Source organism: Mastacembelus armatus, chromosome 6 (assembly GCF_900324485.2).
Source record: "Mastacembelus armatus chromosome 6, fMasArm1.2, whole genome shotgun sequence".
Classification (NCBI taxonomy): Eukaryota; Metazoa; Chordata; class Actinopteri; order Synbranchiformes; family Mastacembelidae; genus Mastacembelus; species Mastacembelus armatus.
Window position 1 is genome coordinate 15,625,641 of NC_046638.1, and position 6,669 is coordinate 15,632,309.

The window sequence follows — 6,669 nt, forward strand, 5'->3', positions numbered from 1 at the left end:
AATTATTCCTCTAATATATTTATGTTGTGGTGTTCATAAGATTGGATTAACATACAGGTGTATGTGCATTATTATCCCGTATATATAAAAATGAAACACTTGGCTTATGTTTTTTTTTTTTGATAGCTTTAGGAAGTTGTCAGTTACATTATGTGCTGATTTGTGCTTTTCCTTTGGTATCAATTATCAGTAAATTGGATTCTAACCCTTATATGCCCCTCCCTTCAAGAGTACATTTTGAACAAAAAAGCCTTCACTGGCCAGAGCAACATGAATATTAAACCCTATAACAAGCTAGTCAAGAACACATTTCATTGAAAAACATGTTTTACAGCATGTTTCACAGCAAACATAAATAAATGAATAAACAGCAAAGGCCAGGAACTGTTGCTAAGATGGTCTGTAATCGTTAACATGCTAATTAACATTAATTAGCTTCATGGCTAATCAGGGTTGCATGTCTCAGAGGAGCTCTAATTGTGAGGCACCTTTGATCGACACCATGTTGTTTCTGCTGCTGTTGCTGGGGCAATTACAACTTGGGACACAACTGGTTACCTGATGAAAGAATAAATTAAGAGATAACAATTAGCACAAACCCTCTAACCCTAATTAACCAAAAAAATCAATTAGTGAACACACAGTCCAATTAACACACTGTAACAAGCTTCTCATTAACTTTATGTTCCCTGTGAGGATCATGTAGGACAGAGCATATGACCCCATGTGAGCAAGAAGCAACTTACTTAGATATTACGCAGTGTAGTACATTCTTGAAGTTATTTAATGATAAGGCTTTGGTAAATGGCCTGGAGGAACACCATTGTATAATACAGGACAAACTGGCTAAAATATGACCACAATTAGACAAGATATTATTTATAACAGTGATTTCTATTATTTTACAGTGTAAGGTCAGAATGTTAGCTAACCAGCTAATGATTTAAGCTATATGACAAATGAGGATAAGTGTTAGTTTAAGATAAATAACTATAGCCAATAAATGAATAGGTTGAATTTCACAGTATCACTGTGATGGAGTCACCTTGGTGGCTAATAAAGAGCACTAGAGGCTTTTGTGTGCTCAGGTTCAACACTCCGCTGTGGGGCTTGTCATTTTCTTTGTTCACACCTTAATTGGCAGAGAATGTTGAAAATGGTGTAGTACAGAAGATGAAGATTAGGGTGCATGTAAGACAGGGGCCAAATTAGTACTATCGTTCTTGGGCTACAGACATTGGGGTCTGAAAATGTTTAAATATATACGTTGTTAAATATTAAAAATAATCTTGATATACAGGTACACGTACAGGTGAATAGATGGCTGTAAGGTGTATCCAAATCAGATCCATAGCAGTCTCTGTTCAATGAAACAAAAAAAAAAAAGAATAGAGACTTCTGAATTTCCCTTCAGGGATTAATAAAGTTTATCTGATCTCATCGCCCTCTCACACACATTCTGCTCACGTACAAAAATTAACAGTCCACATTTTCATAGTGGCACAAGGTCTCTGCTTGGTCCATCTTACTACACTTACTGATAATGAATACGCTTGAATGTTAATGCGCCCATAAAGAAATCTGGAGCGTTTGAGTGGCTGTGCCCACCACTGCTGACCCTTATCCTTATTGGGTGGTAGGGAGGGGAGGGGAGGAGAGGTGGGGGAGACGTGGAATATAAAGGAGTTAATTTTAATACACTCGCGTAGGCAAACACATACATGTTGGGTTTCACGTTTACATACAGTTTCTGTCTTAATCTCTCACACTTACACACAGACACACACACACACACACACACACACACACAGCTTGGGTTATGAAGTGTTGGAGCTTTGAAACAGTCAATTACCTTCTGGCTAGGGAGGATACCTGCTGTTAATTACTGCTCAGTGTTTTATATGGAGAGTAAATAAAGAGACCGCTGACATTCACATTCCATCAATGTGTCCCCCAGCACACACTGTTTTGGGTGTGTTTGTGTTACTTGATGTTAAAACAGCCCTTCAGAGGTGGCCACCAGAGAAAATAGATGTAGACATAATGTGTATACACAGACATTATGATTCTGTCTTTATCACCTCCTGTATCACCTGCTATATTTCTACAAAACAGTACAAACAACAAACGGACTTGAATAAAATATATGCCTTTACTTGTACCCAGTGATTCAACATATATAATACATATGTGGTATTTGTTCTACTTTATATTGTGTAAGTCTCCACAGACCAACACTACATTGATAAAACCACGAGAGCACAATAAAGTGCAGTAATGGACAGTAAACACACACACACACACACACACACACACACACACACACACACACAGCACCACAACAGTTCCCCACAGCTCAAACACAGAGGCCAGTACAGTAAAAGGGTAGTCACAAGTTAGAATTCAACCCTGATTTAATGCCCTATTTTATTGAAATTCTGTACATGAGAAGGGAGGAAAGCAATATATTTGCCAATCCTCCATCTAAATGGGTCTCACCACTAAACACTGTTGAATATCCTAGGGTTATGGAGCCATGTTTTGTCATATTATACCGCTTTGCCTCAAAAGCCATCACAGTAAATCTGGCTGGGAAGTCGTATTAAACGGTGCAGTAGATGTCTGCTGAGATGGAGGCTGAGTGCAATCCTGGCACTCTGAGTGTACACTACAGTCTTACAGTGAAGGAGTGCAGCTGCTCCTTTGGCCCTGTAAAAACACTTAAATGAGCAGATTATTATGGAGAGAGTGGATCCTGCTCCTCTTAACCTGCCTTATACTGTAGTATGGAGCTTTTTTGCATTCTTCTCTATGCGTGAACTCTTCTAACATCCATCCATCCATTATCTATTCCTGCTTATTCCTAACCAGGCTCACAGAGATCTGCTGGAGCCTATCCCAGCTCTCTCTGGGTGAAAGGCAGGGGTACACCCTGGACAGGTCACCAGTCCATCACCTCTTCTAACATACTATATTTAACATTTCTAATTCATGGAAATTTAAAGATGCTTTTTAGTACAGTAACACCTTTTCATTTTCACTTATTCCGAATCTTTATAGTCCAAATGTGCTTAGTCTTAAAGGACTATATTGCTTTACATTTTAACTCTCAACTGCAAATTATTCATAGGCCACTTCACATGTTTCCTGACCAATTGTATATACATTATGTAGTACTGTAATGTAGTACATTTTACGGTTGGATTTAATATTTCTGCCTGAAATGCAAATCAATTAGACTATCAAACATGTCTGGATAGTTTTATCCAATGCGGTTAATATTTTTGCATTAGTTTTGGTCAGTGCTGTGTTGTTGTTGTTAATGGAGTCAAACCTATAATTAAATATTAATATATAGGCTATTATAACATATTTGTGCTGAATAAGCTTAGACGTACCAAAAAGTAATGAAGCTTTGACAAAACAAGTACATACATGGACAAAATTATTGGTACCTTTTCATGGGAGAAAGAAAAATGCACAATGGTCACTGAAATAACTTGAAATTGACAAAAGTAATAATAAATAAAAATGTACTAAATATTAACTAATGAAAATCAGACATTGCTTTTGAATTGTGGTTCAACAGAAGCATGTAAAAAAACAAACTAATGAAACTGACCTGGACAAAAATGATGGTGCCTCTAGAAAGGATTGAAAAGAATTTGACCACAGGGACATGTTAAACTCAAGTGTGTCCTGTAATCAGCATCACAGGTGTCTTCAAACTTGTGATCAGTCAGTCTGCCTATTTAAAGGGTGAAAAGTAGTCACTGTGCTGTTTGGTATCATGGTGTGTGTGTGTGTGTGTTCCCTTGGTGGAAGGGTGCCAACAATTTTGTCCATATGTGTAAGTACACTGTGATGGATAATACAACTTTGCTTATTCATCTTTATGTTGTAAGGAAATTAATGGAAAACATGGCATGGTGTGCAAAATGATTTTATTATCACTACACTGCTTAATTAGTAATCTACAATTTCCTAAATCCCTTCCACCAAAACAGTAATTGTCCAGTCATAGTTTTGCAATTGTAATTAGGCAGAATGTCAGAGCAGCATAACTAGTTCACTACCTACAGTGGTTCAGGTACTTTGAATGAGTCAAGGAGTATTTAACTAGCTAACGTTATTTTGGAGAATGTTTGGAGCTGGAACAGGGCTAAGATGCTTCTAGTTTTGTGTAACATCACCATAAATACATGCAGATTTTTGTCTGTAAAGTTACAGTCCTAACTTTACACTTATTTCATGTATGTAGCCACCACAACAATATTTAAGGTTCTTTTACATTGCAGATCGTGTTCATCTGCTAAAATCGACAGGGGTCAGTTAGAAAACGCAGAATTTGAAGTAAAGCAGCCTCTGTTGTCATTGGATGTGAGTTACTAAGGAAAGTGGGAGGGAAGCTGGAGTCAATCCCAGCTGACACTGGGTGAGAGGCAGGGTCCACCCTGAACAGATCACCAGTCTATCACAGGACTGACACATAGAAACAGACAAACACCCACACTCACACCTGCAGGCAATTTCATGTCACCAGTCAACCTAACCTGCATGTCTGGACTGTGGGAGGAAGCTGGAGTACCTGCATAAAACCCACACAGACACAGGGAGAACATGCAAACACCACACAGAAAGGCCTCTGGGTTGAATCGGATCCGAACGTGGAACCTTCTTGCTGTGAGGCGACAGTGCTAACCACTGCACCCTGTTCCCTGCCCCTTCCAAACTAAATCTCTAAAAATCTCCCTTCAGCTATGGGAGATGTGTGTGTTTATACAGGCGGTAAATCAGATAACTGCTCCTTTAACTATTGAATGCATCAGTGGAATTAAAAGAAAAGAAACACACAGATATCCAAACTAAAACCTCACAATGTTTTTCACGTGGCATTTCTGGTTCTCAGGTATGAAATATAGTTAAGCCATTTGTCTTCTGTGGTTTCTATCTCTGCACATTTTTACTGCGGTTAAACCTCACAACGCTGATAAATAACAAGCTTCACCTTTCCTTAGTAGGGCTTAGCGTGACTGACTGCACCCCTAGTCTCTCTGAGAGTGTGTCTTCAGCTGTGAATCACTTGGTTGCCTCTCACAACCACACACACACTCCTTGTCTTTCAGCCACGTTGAAAGCACAGAGCAGAGAAGATAATCTCTGAAACGTCACCCTGCTGTCAAAGGTCAGAAGAGTGGAAAGGTCGACCTGTGCATCATTTATAGGCTCTTAAATAAGCCCAGACCAAATGCGCCAGACAACTCTCCTTTTTCAAGCAGCTATCAGATTCTGCGAGTTATGAATTATCGTCTCAACGTCCTGCATGTCTTTGTATTGAGAAATCAGAAAAACAGTGCAAGAGAAAGAGAGCATTGTGGAAAAAAGAAGAGATATAGTATGGAGGCAGAAAAGTAAACAAATACAGTGAAAGAAGGAGACAAAATAGGAGACATAGGGAAGTGGGTCTGGGAACCTTTAGGAGTCCAAGAGTGGCCTCCTGCCTGACCACATTGAATTCAATGGGAAGGTTTGGACACACTTAATCATTGAATTCAATGCCAGTACAGTTCAGTAAATTACAAAGTCTAGTGCCCTTGCTCTATATCCCTTCAATAAATAGGATATATGTATATTTTACATACTGTATTTTACAGACTCTAAATTAAACAAATAATCAACTAGGGATCTTACTGTGAGACATTAGAGTAGGCAGCACGTTGGATTGGTGGTTAGCACTGTTGCCTCACAGCAAGAAGGTCCCTGGTTTGAAACCCATCAGGGGCCTTTCTGTGTGGAGTTTGCATGTTCTCCCTGTGCTTGTGTGGGTTTTCTCCAGGTACTCTGGTTTCCTCCCACAGTCCAAAAACATGTATGTCAGGTTGATTGGTGACTCTAAATTGCCCATAGGAGTGAGTGTGAGTGTGTGAGGTTGTTTGTCTCTATGTGGCCCTGTGATGGACTGGTGACCTGTCCAGGGTGTACCCCTGCCTTTCACCCAAAGAGAGCTGGGATAGGCTCCAGCAGATCCCCTTGACCCTAAACAGGAATAAGGGAATAGATAATGGATGGATGGATGGACTTTAAAGAATACAGTAATTTGCTTTAGAGCAAACTACTTTTCTGTGGCCTCCCGTAATGTGAGTACAGTTAGAGAAGTGTTCACAGTGTGTCAGAGACAGGCAGAGAGAGGTTGAGGCCAAAGAGTGGCTGGTCGGCTCTGTGATACTCTGTGGATTGCGATCGTGACTGAGTTATCCTCCACAGAGGACCACCATGGCAGCAGACATACGTTTCTGATTTCCTGAGAAGGCTTTAACTTCTTATGGGTACATGGTCCTCCCACAGACCAACACTGTCACTGTTGCCTATATATCTATTGGAATGTGTGTGTGTGTGTGTGTGTGTGTGTGTGTGTGAGCATATGTGTGTGTGTTGGTGTGTGAGCCCCTCCCTCAATGAGCTGCTCACTGCTCACAGTTGGTATGATGGAGAACTTTTCACTCCAGGGGATCCTATAAACCTGTCACGACCATGATCTCTCTCTCTCTAGCTGTCTTCTCTCTCTGCCTAGTTGCCAGATTTGTATTTGTGAGTTACTTTCAACACGCAGGAGCCTCATGTAATCCTCAGATCAGACCTTGTTCACTCTGTCTCACACATGCACATGAG